Consider the following 15,690-nt stretch of genomic DNA (forward strand, 5'->3'; position numbering starts at 1 on the left):
GCCATTAGGTATGGCTTTCTATATCACATTCTCCTATCGTTGTGGGTAACCGCTGCAGGTTTTCTAAACCCGAACCTTTAAAAAAATATATTTTTGATGGTTGCAGTACCTAAAGAACTCCAAACAAACAGGGGGATCAGAGATGGCAGAAGAAAAGATCAGAGGTCCAGGTATAACCATTTGAGCTGAAAGACTGTGGATGATTGACAAGCAGTTGATATTTGCTGCTCCTTTTTTCCCCTGCTCTTTTGAATTATGGGTCATAAAACACCCTGCAGACGCACTCTTGCTGTGTCAGAGAGAGAGAGAAGCCAAGAAAAGACCCACATGGCTAACACTTAACTTTATCTTCACCATTAAGTAAAGCTAAATTAGAATGAAATCACTCTGGTAATACAGGTGACAGCTATACAAAGACCAAATGAATTCCCTATGATCAGTGCCGTTAAAAAGAGCACATCGGCAGAATTCATGATGACGGGAAACGTACCGTGCGTATAACTCATGTGTGCACACGCAGGAAACTCGTGGTAAATCTGGCTGGTGTTTTATGTCAGGCTTTAAAAAAAAAAAAGTGGCTTTTAAAGCTTCTGTTCAGTTTCTCATCTCTCCAGCCCTGATGTAAATTTGCAATAACTTAATTGCACTGCTAACCCACTGTGGGGGAGAGGACGAGACGTGAATGGGAAGCAGGGGCTTTACTGAGGCTTCTGGATGGGATGCTGGGCACTTCCATCCCTCGTGGTGGTGTTGCCTGGGCTGCGCAGCCTTGTGCTGCCAGCCAGAGATGCCCCTTCACGGCCTGGGGCAGGAGCCGGTGCTGGTGGGGCCGTGCCGCAGCAGGTAGCTCCTGATGCTTACCCGTGGAGCTGCAGTCCACCCCGAGATGGCTGCAGATACCGCCTGCCGTGAAGTTAGCGTGGGACTGCTCCTGTGGCACTCACGGCTCCTCTTGATTGCTGAAACCTTCCGTAAAAGAGAGGATTGAACTGTGCCTGATGGCGGGCACAGCTGTCCCCACAGTGATACCAGGGCTGTGTCACTCTCTGCTTCCATCGTGTCAAGCTAAGGGGTTTTTGGATAGGAGCCTACGCCCACGTAGCTTTAGCCCACGGGTTTTGCTTGCCAGGATGCTGGGGCCTGCAGGGATGGTGTTCGTCTCTCCACGTTTATGGCACAAGAAGGTGCTATGGGGAAGGTAAAACCGAGGTCCCCTTCCCCTGTGTTGACTGTCATGCTGTGGTACCCCATGCTGGCACGCTTTGTCACACGGGGATGCTACCCTCTGTGTACAAGCAAAAATTACAGTTTGAAATAATTACCTTCTTCCTCCTTACAGCCCAGTTGTACCTGAATACAGTTAATTTTGTATTTTTACTGTCTCTCATGTAGTGCAGCTATGCGCTGTTAAACAGCTGTTCAGCTCCACCCTAGAAAAATAGCTTCAATAAAGTGCATTTCCCATACAGGTCATATATTGGTTAATTCATCCTTTTGGGAGAACTTCCAGACAGGAAATGTGGAGGCAGAGGAAGCTGTCCCATCAGAGCGCAACAACTGTTAAATTAAATCCAACCCTGGCTCCCGCTACCTGCCATTGTTACGGAAATAAAAAGAGAAAGCAAAGGACGGAGCTTCGTCGGGGCCGTGTCGCTGCCACTGCCAAGTGCTCCATCTCGTGGGGCAACTGTCGACATTGTTTTCCTGGAGAAGGTGAGTCAAGTTTTATACGGTAACGTCTTAACTTCTGTGATTCAACAGCTGGGGTTTTGTTGCTTTTTTTGGCTGAAATAGTAGGGCAGTGCCATACCTATACTATATTCTGGCTGAGGTGTGAAAGGCAGGTAAAGGGGTACCCTGATGCACCCAGCCCCCTTCATTCAGGATGCTAAGGTCTGTTGAAAAGGGAAAACACATCGGAGCTAGCTACAAGCTGAATTGACCTCTGGTAGATTTTACAATTCAAGGCGATACAAAAGGGACTGCCTCTGACCGTTCCCCTTGGATCACGTACTCCACCAAACCTGTCTGGGCTTGTGGGCATCATTTTGTATGGTGGTGGCAGGAGTGACTTCTGTGCAGACCCAGTCTGTCGTGTGCTCCACATGGCTTTGCTATTATTGCACCCTGACTGCTGCTGAGACAATTTCTTGCCTATTAAAATGCAGTTACGGCCCGGAAAGCGATAGTGTAAGAATGGCTTATCAGTGCTCCATAGCTATTTGCTCTAATCATCCATACCAAAGGCCTGAGAATGCTCCCACAGAAGCCAGTAAGACTTTTACCATTGACTTCAAAGGCAGCAGAGAGCAATTTAGCTGCTGCCACCAGACAAAGCAGGTTAGGCTACAGCTGGTACTTCCACAGCTAACTTGGCTCTGAAATCCTGACATTCTAAATGTATTTTTGCTACATGGGACGTTTAAAAATAGACAAGACAAAGTAGGAGGGAAAACTGGTTGCTGGGAATATTCTTTCCCTGGTAGGAGAAATGGAGTAGCTGAATCTAGCAGGGCTTTTCCATCTCCAGTGTGTATGAGTCTATGATTTTTGTCAGCAAACTAAGCACTTCTGAGCTGGAGGCAGCACAGAAAGCCGCTAAAAGCAATTTAGAGGTGCTGGTATCATAATTTTTCAATCCAAGAGGAACTTCTGGTTTTGCATATATTGTAAGGCTCTGGAAGATTCCCCTGCATCCAGTGAGATACACTGTCTAAGTGGAGATGATCCCATGGACATGAATCGTTAGTCACAATAATGCAAATATCTTGATAAGGTTGTCCTCCCAGCTGCCTCATGGGAGAATGATATTGAGTGCGCAACGTTGGAGAAGATCAAAAAGGCACCTACAGCTAATAAATCACCAATAATGGGTGGCTTTGCCTGCTCACATATAAGCAGGCCAACGACGTTTAGTGAATCAATGTCTCAATACTTCAAATTATCCTCGGAACAGTTACTTCGAAGGCATGCAAGACAAGGTGTTTTTTTTTCAATTTTGCCTTGAGTAACATGGAGGATGTGGTTCAGGACGAACAGCTTCCTGTGGACAAGCCAGCATAGTCTAGCTATGTTTGTCACCCTCACGGACTGCATCAAAACTTGGTCAGGAGCTCTAATCTTTGTAAAGGAGAAGCTAAAAGAAATCGAAAATAAATGAGACTCAAAGTCAAACCCCTCAGACCATATATAAAGACAGTTTACCCATCCCGTCTATAATCCCGGAGGAGAGCAAGAGGGCTACGTAAATGGTAGAAGGAAGGGATGCATAAGCTGACTAAATAGTCCTTGCTAGAAGTGGAGCCAGCCCAGGGAAGCCGGGAGGAAGGAGCACAGACCCGGGCAGGGCTGGAGTAGAGGCAGGGGCTCTCCATGCTCCTTACAGGATGGGATTAAGCAAGATAATACCCTGACCGAAAACTGGAGATACCGCGTCATTTCAGTGGGCAATTGCAGAGGAGCCTCTGCTTGCTAGTGCTGGCTGCTGTGCCTGCTCAGCCCTGCTCCCGCGGTCCAGGCTGGGGAATCACCCTTGTGGAAGAAGGACCAAGGCACCCGCCTCAGCCCCTCAAAACGCTTGGCTGGTTCGTTGAAGTGGACTCAATAAAAACCTGAGCGTTTCATTAGCCGGGTTTTCCACCTGGGAGGAGAAGCTACGACTGCATTGACCTTAATGCGAAATTAAGGCTGTTTAAGCAGGTAACAGCCAGACAGCTGGGTGCAACCACGCGATGGAGGCGTTTGTCTCTATTTGCAGACAAGCTGTGTATGTGTTTCCATTTCGCTCAACTTTCACTGCTTGTTTATTTAGTTAATAAGAGAGAGCAATCTGCCTCGTACAGCCATGCAAACAGCAGAGCAGAGAGCGCCCGAAGAAGGGCTTTTGTTAAACGCTTGCTGGCCTTATGGCACTGGTTGTGCTTCACCTGCTGCGGGAGAGAGCTGGAGGGAAGACACTCGCCTCTCACAAAGCTTTCCCTCTCGTGGGGCGTGTTCTGTCTCTCTCCGTTAGTCTGGACAGAACACAACATTCGTGTGTTCCCATCCCCGGGTTGGGGTTACGTCACGGGGCGGTGTGTCACCATCTCCCCGCATCTCCCATCCAGCTCGTGGCAGCAAAATGTTTGTGTGGCTGTGCCTCAGGAGAGGGACGGGAGGAGGTGACCAGACCTTTCTGTCCACGTTAGTGCTTTAGAGAAAGAAAGGAGGAAGAAGGCAGCATGGACAGCTGCTGCAAAACTTCTCCCTCATCCATCTCTACAGGAGGACTAATGTTGCATTTCGAGGAAGTGCTCTGCCACTGTCTTTTCTGCTTCTGCACCCAGCAGTCCTTTCGGAATTTTTAAGTGTTAGTCTTACTGCCTCCTGCTTTTATCAGTCAGCCTTAGGTGTCCCAGATGCTACTCGGGAGTGAAACACAGCTGCTGCCTTCGTGAGTTACCAGTCTTCCCCTTTTGTGGCAAAGATGTTGATGGCTGGCAACACCAGCCGTCCTGCCACGGCCTTGTGCTGCAGGCATTTGCTAAACAAAAGATGGACTGAGATGCCTGAACTCATTTTCAGGGGCCATCAGGCAGGCAAGAGATGCTGACCTCTGATTCTGGACCTCTATTGCAGACATATGCTAAAGGACTCCGACTGAGCTTCCTCATTACGGTGTAAACAGCCATCCCATCACAACGCCTCCAGTGCCCACATTTTACAGAGTGCACTTTGGGTGTCTGAATTGCTGTCCCGGGTGTCTAATTTCTAGCACTCTCCCCAGAAATCCCCTTTTTATGGAGCAGGTCTTTGCATCAGGTTCTTCACCTGCGTTTTCTTTCCTAGACCTTTGGCTGCTTGTATCTGGATCATTTCTTCCCACGGTGCTCTGAGCACCTTCCCGCGGCGCGAGGGGCTTGGATGGTAAATGAAAGAGCAAAGAGAGGGAATCTCCTTGGGAGCTCTCTGAAATTAAACGGAGGAGGCAACAGCGAACATCTCCCAGTAGTCCCTGACCCAGAGACCGCCAGAGGCAGCAGAACTCTCCTGGAAAATACTATCTATGGTTTTTAGATTGGGTCCCAGTTGTCTAGAGAACACGTGAGACACCCCAGCCCCATCATGCTAGGTGCTGTGCAGACACAGAACAAGAACGAACATGCACACACATACACGCATCACTTCTGGCATATATAGACATTAAATCAGATGCTTTTGGATCTTAAGTTTAGCTGTCTATTATGAATCCGCAGCTCCTCTTGGAGCACGATGAACGAATGTCATCTAGTTTGTCCTGTGCTTAGCTGTTAATTAGGAGTTTTTTAGGACATACAATTTGAGGTGTTACCAATTAACTCAATTGTGGACCAAGATCAAAGCTGTTATTTGCTTTGTCATAGCAATTGAAAGCCAAATAAACAAATACCACTGTCTTTTCACTAAACTCTTTCCCCCACACTTTAGCACAGCTGTGCAGCAAAATAATAATAATTTCATTGTCTACTTTCCAAAACTCTACATAAAGCAGATAATAAAAAATCTCCACATGGTTTACTTTGCCTAATTATTACAAAATCAGGCTGTAAAACCCAAAAGAAAGACTATATCTTACTTTAAAAAAAATGAAACACACAAAAAAAACCCCACCAAAGAAAACAGATGAATGAATGAAATATGCTAGAATTTGTCCGTCTGTTGTTTATGATCAGATGTTTTGAAGGAAACCATGGGAGAGAAGTGCTTGATGTCCACAAGACTTCAGAAGGGCTTAGTATTCATTTCACTGTGGCTTTTCTGAAAACTGAGTGTAAAAAAAATCTTAGCTAAGAGTAATAGCGGGCATTTGAAGGACTTTTTTTTTTTTTTTAAATATATAGTTTCAACTTTGGAACTTTCTTCTCCAGTTCTCCAGGAAGACACCAACCCTATGTCTTGGGATAGCTTTGCCTGTGTTGTGAACTATTCTTGGTGGCCAGCTCCACCTTGAGATGGCCTGGCCTCTCAAAGGCCTCTGCTCAGCAGGAGGAGCGAAGGACTGGAAGGACAGGAGCCAAGCTGATGGGCATGAAATGGAGCAGGAAAAGCAAAGCGAAGAGTCTCAAATGCCAGACAGAGGACTGACACTGGAGTTCAAGCTGTGGAACAACTAGCAGAGACTTCACAGGTTTGCCCTCCTCCCCATACTTCTCTTCTGTGAGACTCTTTTCCTTCACATTGGTAGTATGAACATGAGATAAAAGGCAATAAATGAAAACACAAATGCACACAGTCCAGGTAAGCTCGCAGAAGCAGGCGATCTCTCAGCCTCAGAAGTTCCCTTCAAAGGTCGCATCTAATTAGGAGGATCATGGATTTTGACATTACTGACGTTTCTGGAAAGTTGGTCTCTTCCAAGACAGCAAAGAAGTCCAGCTGGGAACCCATATGGGGAAAAATATATATATATTCTATAAACTTGTTATCCCTAGAAAACTTCTTGTATGCACTACGTGTGAGCTCACTCCATACACCTACTCTTCACCACAACCTGATTTTAGACATTGCATGACAGATAGTCCCACTGATACCTGTCAGTAGTTCTATATAACTACTTGGATTCCACGTAAGGCAGTAGGTGCTCTCTTTTAGAGAGAAAAAGGTTTTCTTGGTCTTTCCATAAGTTTTTGGTCACCTATAGCGGTCTCAGTCATCACTGATTTCTGCATGGCCTCCATGGGTGGAGGATCAAACTCACCCTTTGATTCCTTGTTAGAAAATGCAACCCAGATACTCAGAGACTATCATCAGTGGCTTCCTTTAATGCCCTGGCAGTGGCAACACCTCGGCATAGTCCAAGACTGAGTGTTGTTTTGGACTGAGTCGCAACTTGAACACAATTTAATTTAACACAGCAGATGTGGCCAGTTACTGCAGCACAGATGGTGGGAGATAATTTATAAAGGTATTGGAAGACTGCTTGGGTTAGGTACCCATATCTTCAGAAACATAGATTGGGGAAAGCAGGCAGGTCTTTTTCTTCTTTTGCGTCTGTTGCAAGCAGACTAAAGGTGGGCACCATGGCATGTGCCTCCTAAGCATGGTGCCTCCTGACATTTCTCCTCCAGAAAATGCTTGATCCTTAGCTGAGGTGAAGCTATAGCTACAGACACATGCACTTGAGCTAATCCAGGGGTGTTCAGAGGATGGCAAAACTCCATTTTAATCATACCTCAAGGTTGCTCATAGGTAGAGGCATGTATGTGCTGATAGGACTGTATGAATGTGCATCTAGGTCTCAGACCATGCTAATTCCAGGCATGTACTGATGTGCTCCAAGCTGAGATCACTGACATCTGAAGGCAGGTGCCCCCAGCCCGCGAGAGATGCTGTTACACTGTCAGCTGGGTGCTCTTCTTGATAAAACTGTGTCCCCTCACTTCCTACATTCATTCACTTGTCAAGAGCAAAGACTCGTTTTAACACTGCGGATTCTAAATTTTCTCTGATGTAATTATTGTTTGACACTGCAGCCCTTCCAAGCACCTTACATAAGGAAAAAAAGAGAATTAAATATGAGAAGCCTAAAACTAAAACTATTAAAAGGAGACAGAAGCTGTTTTGTGAGCAGCAGGAACGACGTGGTGCCTCTCGGAGAGGATATGTTGAGCCAAAGGAGATGTTCTGCTTTTAGGTGATGCCTTTTATTATATTTCAGTGAAGTTCTGCGCCTTTCTGAAGTTCTTACGTGTAGCGCTTTTAGAAATGAGCCTGTTCTTTCTCTTTGCTCTCGCAAAACCTGCGACTTTCATACCATTTCCCAAGCCGGTCTTCTTTTACAGACTGCAGACAAAATTTCCCTTCCCTAATTAACCCAGAATGGTTTTTGAAGAAGTTTTAGCTGCAGAGAACATCAAATTTAGCTCTTAGCCTGGAGCCAGGCTCTGGGCTAAAGAACACATGTCATTTTAGGAATTCATGCAGATGCACCTTGACATCTGGGGTGTGATATGTCACCCGCACACTTCCCCTCTGAGATAACGAGCAGTACTGGGCACTGCTGACGCTGCAGGTGGAGCACGGAAGGTTTTTCCCGTTAATTCCAACACTTTTGTTGAAGCTACGTAAATAATTTCAGGAGACTTCTTTGACACATGCAAGCCTCTTCTGTTGGTATTTGTTCATGTGATAACTCAGTTGCCTCATTTCCCCTCTGGGTTGATTCTGAGAGTAGCGTGCTGCAGTGTTTCCTAAGTTGTGAACCCGTAAGAGAAGGAGTTCTCTGTTGAGCTTTTGTTTACCATGGCTAGCTCCTCTGTCATGTGAAAAGGCAGCCAAAAATATGCAACACATACGTTTTTCTAATGTTATTTTGGAATGCCCTTAATAGAACCTAGTTTACACACGGCTGGTGGCCAATATATGCTGAAATTCAGCTATGGAGAGCAGGGCTGGAAGGGGTCTTCAGAGATCATGTGCCTCAAGTCAGGCTCAGCCAGGTTTCTCTCTCTGCAATGACTAGAAAAACTCTGGCTGACTGCATTAGGCAAGAACAGATGAACATGCAGTGAATGTCTCATTTACACCAGGTCCCTTTATGACTCCATGATGTGGGCACTCAGCCTCTGAGGCATCAGTATCCTCAACGTGTTCTTGAACTTTCTCTTCTTTCACAGCTGTGACTCATTTTCTCTGTGTTGTAAGTGATGGTGTTTGGAGGAGGCATGGAACAACAACAGGGAGGGACAGGTCCGTGATGGTGTCTTTCAAAAAATCTGGTCCAGACTGAACAAAGGCAAAGCCCTGATGAGCTACATGTGCATCCTGTCCAGAATATCTATGGGAATAATTGAATGAGAGTAGGTGATGACTTTGAAATGCCAAACCGTCACCATTCACTCCAGACGTCTCATTATGTGCCCATTCAGAACCAAAGTAGAAACGACGATGTGAAGCCTAGGTACTTTGAGCCCTCAAGGTTAATTTTTTGAGACACTGGCTGTTGTCCAAGAAATATGTGTGGAAAATAAGTGGGAGAATAATTTAGACTAGCAATGTCTTGTGGAAAATTGTAAACAGCTGGGAGATCATTCCTGAGCAGGAGAAAGTTGACAAATGCATTATTTGCTATGACTTACTACTTTAGCTCTGGTAGCTGAATGCTTTTGGTTTGATGGGGTTTTGCTGGGGTTTTTTTGAAAAAACTTACTCAACATAGAAAATATATTTTCCCTCTGGGATAAATAACCTCCTGTAATTGCACAGCTCCACTGGTTTTTAATCCAGTCTGCGTGCCCACAATAAGTGGTCTTTGGTTTTCCGGCCAAACACCAGTATTTGCAAGCTTCATGGAAAACCTTTCATCTTGAGCTATAGAATACCATAAGGTTTGTAGTTCCACAGGGGCTGACTTGAGCCAACAAGCAGCAGGGCATCATGTAAAATTCTGCAGAGTATAAGCTTTCACCTATAGGAATACAACATGTATTTTCTAGCCATTCCATAAAGAAAACCGTCTGAATACAAAGTGAGGCTGGCTTGATTTCCTGAACTGCCTCTCAGGGGGCAGGAAAGATAGGAAGGAAGAGTGGTCGTCTTCTGTACTTGCTTGCCTGTTTATTCTTAAACCTACTGAGGACCAGTTAAATAGTAATGCTACCCTGTTCAACTCTTCTCTTTGTCAATGAACTCCAGCTACTCTCAAAATGTGGTAGTTTACAGTTACAGGTGGGACATCAGTAGCATATTTAAAACCTGACAAAGTCCAAAGAGCTTCTTCCTTAACTGCTACATGAACACAACACAGGAGCCCTGTTGCTATAAGCAGCATGGAGCTTCCCCCCCAAGCCTACCGCGTAAGGTGGAGCCAAGCTGTCATCTCTCACTTAACCTAAGATCCTGGTAGGGCTGCTGTGTACCAAACATTTGGATCACAGCACCCCTGATGGTTGTAACCCACACGCTGAACTGCTCTTATAGCAGGGAAAGGGCATAAAGAGGAGCATGGAGGAGAACCCTGTCCTACTCTTCCTCTTTTCCAACAAGTTTCTAAAGCGATGATGCAGAGATTATTTTTGCCTCTGCATTAGTAAACTGGAGAATTTTGGTGTGAAATCTCTTAAAGTGCCATTTTTACTCTGCCTTGCTCATAACTTTAAGGTTTTGGATTTTTTCTTTTTTTTAATTACCAACCAGCCACTCACCAGCTGCAGTGTTAACATGTGGGATGGTGGTTGCCTTCAGTGGCTGTTTAAATTAAACATAGACCTACTTAAATAGACACCAAGTGCCAGGAGATCTCTTTTGGAGGGAGAAAAGGTGAGAGGAGAAACTGCTTTCCAGTTAACATTGCCAATGCATTTCTGAAACAAAGGATGACACCTTCCTGACTTCAGGACATTATTAATGTCTTTCTCTTACAGAACATGTGTTCTGAAAGCCTGTAGCCATGTCACCTTCAAGCTGTCATTTCACAGGCGTACTGGAAGTGAAGTACAGCCAGCCTGGTTTGGGATCGTATAGGAGACATCCGCGGCACTACAGGTAATTCAGCTGATGTTACAACCCCCTCGGGGTCACGGCTGACTCCAGACCCGGCGAAGTGCCAGCCAGCACTCTCTGCAGGTTTGCAGGTGAAGCCAACCAACCTTGTGCGTGATGCACAGCCATGGAAGACCCTGGGAAGCATCTCCTTGCATCTTAATTTTTAAATACAGCCAAGTTGTGCCAGGGACACCCTTGGATATGTGTCATGGTAAGTTTGAACCAGGCAAGGGTGAGCTGCCCTGCTGTAGACTGCACATGGAGATTGTCCAGAAGGCTCGGCAACAGTGGTACAGTAACAAGCCGGTATCTCATTGCCCCATGCCTCGTCAAAGCCTCCCTGCAGCAGCACAAATGCCAGCCAGGGCATCAGTGGTGAGAGGGCTCTGGAAAGGCTGAAGGGGCTGAGGGGCTTTGGAAGGGCAAGCAGTGCCCAGCAGCAGCTCCTGCTCAGGCTGGCTGCAGGTCCCTCAGCACAGCTTGTTTGCATGGCCTCTTCCTAGCTCAGCAGTATGGATAGGCCCAGCTCCTAAAATGGGTGCAACTGGGCTGAGAGCCAGGCACTGGATGCTGTTTCTACACAGAGATTTATGGTGAGCTCAGGGAGGCTTGGAGGAGGTTGTGGCTGGGAGAGAGTGGTCCCTGGAGAGGTCAGAAGGTGCATTTTGCAGCCGTTGCTGCTCTGGGCCAGCATCTCCTTTCCTTGCCTGTGCTGGGAGGATGCCACAGAGCAGGAAGCATCAGTCAGACTTGCTTTCTCACACATCCATACCACTCCCTCCACGCATGCCTTAAACCTGGACTGGAGCACAATTCCACCACTTCGTTCATCCCTCATGCTGCCAATTCAAGTAACATTTCCCAGCCTGGACCCAAAGGGTTAAGGTGGGAAGTTAACTTCAAAGCTGGGCTCCCTGGGCACTATGGGGATCTGAGCAGTGTGGGTCATGGATGTCCTTGCGGGCAGGTTCCTTCTCTCTATGCTGTGAAGAGCAGATGTGGCGTAAAAGCTTCCTTTCGGAGAGGGCATGATTAATCTTTGCTTCTTAGAGGATGACAAATATATTATATTCGCCGACATGCACACGCATTCTCTTCGCCTGACGGGTGACCCCTGTCTTAATGCCAAGCATGCGAGGTCCAGCTCTGTAAACGAAGAGGAGAGCTTTGCAAGCTCATTAATGCTTTGAAGTCGCTCATTAGGAGCAGATTCCTCCTCGGGAGCTGGCGAGCACAACAGCCTTGGTGAGCACGGCTTCATTTGATATTAATGCGGGTGCTGCAGCTGGAGGCATCCAGGGGTGCTGAGCTGCGATTCTGCACACACGGACCAGCATAGTAGATAGCTGCGACTGGAATATGAAAGGCAAAGGGAAGCAGGGAAACTTACTGTCCCCTCTTGGCACCTAAGGTGATGAATTTTCCTCCTGGCAAGGTTTTTGCACGTGAATAGGTTGATGCAACCCTCTGCTGAGCTGAGGACCTGCAGCATCCTCCAGTGGGATGCCTGGGGTCCTTCTGCCTTGCTTCCTAGTACACCTGAATTATCTCTGGAGGCCAGAGTGACCCCTCCTGACTGAGGAGCTCTGTGTCCCCCTCTTTTGAGACCTGGAAATGCTCCTTTTTCTGGCCAGTGCCTCTCACCTCTGCAGCAGCAGCCAACTGCAAGCCCTCCAAGCAGCTCGGCTACCCCGGGGCACAGTCATGAGCAGTCCCCGGGGAAGTGGGGAGGGAATTGCTCTCATGTCAAGCAGGACAGGGCCAGGACTGCCTGACCAAGTGTGTCTTCAGCAGACAGGATCCTTGGGTGAAAAGGCCTGGCCCGGTTTCTCTGTGTGGTAGCATCCCTACGTGAAAGTGCTGGCCTGGGAAGAGTGAGGGTGGCTGGAATCAGAGACAGAAATTATCAGGCTCCTGTGGCTTAAGGGCTAAAGACCTCCTGCACATGGGTACGTGGGGGCTGTGGGTTTGAATCCCAGGTGTTTCAACAGAGGTTTTTGTGTTTGGTGGTTTGTTTTTTTTTCTTTTCCCCAGATGGCAGAAAAAAAGCTGTACCTCACCCCCAAAGGAAAAAGAAAGACTCTCCTGCCCCACTGCCTTTCCCAGCTAAATGCCCTAGTAGAGTCCCAGGTGTGGACTGGAGGGGGTGAGGAGTGGGACCCGAGGTGCAAGGACAGTGCTTTAACCACGTGGCATATCTGGCAGCTCCCTTCCCCCGGGCACCCAGTGGGGTCAGGCTGAGACCCTCCAGAGATGTCCCTCTTGCACCAGGGTCCCTGGCAGTGTTTTCACCCGTGACTATGATCCCTGCGTGAGGATCTACTCTGGCACATAGGGGCTGTGCTGTCCTCCATGGCCAACAAGACCTGGTGCCTCCCAATAGACTGTTCCACCAGTTTGCTTGGGACATAAAAGAAAGTAGGGAGGAGGGGAAGGTGTCGCTGGGCTTGGGAAGTGTCTAGCATTGGGAGCTCAAGGGCTTGGTGAGGTGTGTGCCCTCCAGAGGAGGAGCTGGTGGGCCAGGGGAGAGCTCACAGTCCACCAGGATGGCCGAGTGGTGAAGGCGTTGGACTTAAGATCCAATGGGCATATGCCCGCGTGGGTTCGAACCCCACTTCTGGTAGGAGCCTCCTTTTTCTCTTGGTCCAAAGCTCCCACCCCAGCTTTTAGAGCATCAGTTCAGAGCAGGGATGAGAGCTCTGGGGCCTGTGCCCGGGAACCTGAGGTCATTCAATGCCCCAGTGTGAGGACCCTGGTGGGACCGAGCCACTCTACCATCCAGGCTGAATATGTAGAGAGATGTGAGCTGATCCCTCTGGCGCACAGGTTCCATCTCTCATCCTCCGTGCAGGGAGTGCTGAGACTGTCGTGGGCTTGAATCCCACATGCTCCCAAAATAGCAACTTGTTTTTCCCATGGCAGAAATAGAAAAACCTGACTACCCTGAAGGGGGAAAAAAAAGGTGTTGAGCTCTAAACAGCTCAGGCAAGTCACAAGTGGAAACAAATGTAAGCAAGTGGGTTCAGGAAGATGGGTTTGGGGTTTGTGGAGACTGCTCCACACTGGCTTCTCTTACCAGATCTGCTCCATGACCCCCATTGCTTGGCTCACTCAAAGCAACATTTGGCACTCTCCAGAAGGGTTGGGCAGTGTCACAACTCCCCAGAGCAAGCCAGCATGCCAGGAAGGGGTTCCTGGTGTTGCTGGTTAAGCTTGGGAAATGCAGGAGAAACTGAGAAGTGTTCCTCTGTTGCACAGCGTCGCTATGCCATAGTCTGTCTTGGGTTGGTATCTACAAATGCTCATGAGATTTTTGTGCTCCCTTCCTTGTGTGCATGGATGGGCACAAGATATTCCCTCCAGTAAAGGGTTGGCCCGCTGGACCCGTGGATACACTGTCAGGTTTTCATTTGGCTGCTTTGCTCCAGCCTGAGGCCAGTCGGAAATGTCCTACTGCTGGGACATGATTTGAAGTGATGGTGTTAATTTGGTTAATTAGGATTCCTGGGTAGCGTGCGCTTCTTGCAAATCAGCTTACCATTGTAGTATCACTGCAAAGAGTTATTTGCTGGTGCATGGGGTTATGTATGAATTTATGATTATGATGTAGGACCATTAATTTCATGTTTGTGGCAGATGATACAGCTCAATTAAAAGTTGCATGTTAAGATCTTCAGCTCGCTCTGATATATGGGAATCAGATGGTGGCCTACAGCAAGGATTACAGGGCCTGTATGAGTGGCCATATAACAAATGGGGCAGGACCCAGAGGAGAGGACATGGGAAGAATTACTCTGCTCCTCTCCCATTTGATTAGTACTGGGAGTGAAATTTTGTGCATACCCACTACAGTTGGCGTGTTGCAACTAACCTCAGTCATTAAGTGATGCAAAGAATGACAAATACATCTTTGAGAGTATCCCAGGGGGTCTAAGCAGCACTGCGGGTCAAGTCTTTTGCCTCTGATGGCTTGGAGTCAGACTCCTGTCTAGTTCATGTGTCAAAGGCATTTGGTGGCCTCTGCCGAGTTCAAAGCTGAAACATCCTCATTTGAGCTTCTCTGTTGATCCATATTCTCAGAAAGCTGGTGTTTTTTCCACCCCAGGGGTATAAGTTCTGGTCTGTTCCTGATCCCTTGAGGATGTTTATTCACTTTGCAAAACCATTGGTCAGACAGAGCATCATCTGAGGGCACCAGGAGCTGAATTAACAGCCTTTGTATCACACAGCCTGCCAGAGTCATATGAATGGCTGGGGCCAAATGTTAATTTGGCTCAGGACTGAGATCAGAACATGGGGCTGGAGATTTGGGGACTGAAATAGCAATGAGTCCACTGGCCAGGGTAGGTGAGGGCTGTGGAGGACTGATAAATAAACTGCCTTCTACTAGGCCTCCGCTTCTCTCCTTTCTCACCCCATATCCTCCAAGTGTTTGACAGAGCTAGAAAGAGCAGCTTGTCCAATAGCCATTTCCATGTATCATATTTATTAAGATGGTTAATGCAGGTTAAATATCAATAGTTTATTAAAAATATATTTATTATAGATTAACTATGCAGTATGCACATCTGTTATGTTGTGGTTAAAAGTAAGCCTCAGTGAAAGGTTTTTAATAATGAGTTTGTGTTGAAGTAGTATACAATAAGTATCTTTAGCAATCTTACTCTCAATTTCACAAGACAGTTTTACGTTCAATAAATACCTTGAGATTATTAAAAACATATTTATCAAAGATTAACAATGATGAAATAGATACAAATCTAAGCTGTTAAGCTCAATACGCATACTTACAATAATCAATTCCTATATTAAAACACAATAACTGCCTTGTTTGATCTAAATTAAATGGGTTTGGGGGATCTTTGTAAGTGCCACCTTTTGCTGTGTGCTCCTGCTGGCAGATCTCAGATTAGATCCTGGGACATTTGTACTTAAAATAAAGCAAGTACTTAGGTAAAAGCAAAGCAGTCCTAGAATAACGCAGGCTGTTTCAGGAACAGGAAACCAGAGCTTCAAAGGATTTTAGGTCGAAGCCAGTCCTCAGGAACCAGAGCAGCTAGTCTAGCCTGCCCCAGCGCTGTGTCCCCGAGAACCCCCACACCCAGTCTAACCTGCAGCTCACACCACCACCTCCAGCCTCGCCGCTTCCCGGGCTGGGAGTCCGGAGCCGCCGCGCTCAACTCCTGCACA

At 47.1% G+C, this 15,690-nt stretch overlaps 1 non-coding gene across 1 annotated transcript; it reads left to right on the forward strand.

Annotated features, from left to right (window-relative positions):
* Window positions 1–13,040: 13,040 nt before the first annotated feature.
* Window positions 13,041–13,123, forward strand: TRNAL-UAA. The gene has a single exon. It is a non-coding gene; the product is annotated as a tRNA-Leu (tRNA).
* The last annotated feature ends 2,567 nt before the right edge of the window (window positions 13,124–15,690 follow it).

This window comes from Phaethon lepturus, unplaced genomic scaffold (assembly GCF_000687285.1).
Source record: "Phaethon lepturus isolate BGI_N335 unplaced genomic scaffold, ASM68728v1 scaffold20656, whole genome shotgun sequence".
NCBI classification, from domain to species: Eukaryota; Metazoa; Chordata; class Aves; order Phaethontiformes; family Phaethontidae; genus Phaethon; species Phaethon lepturus.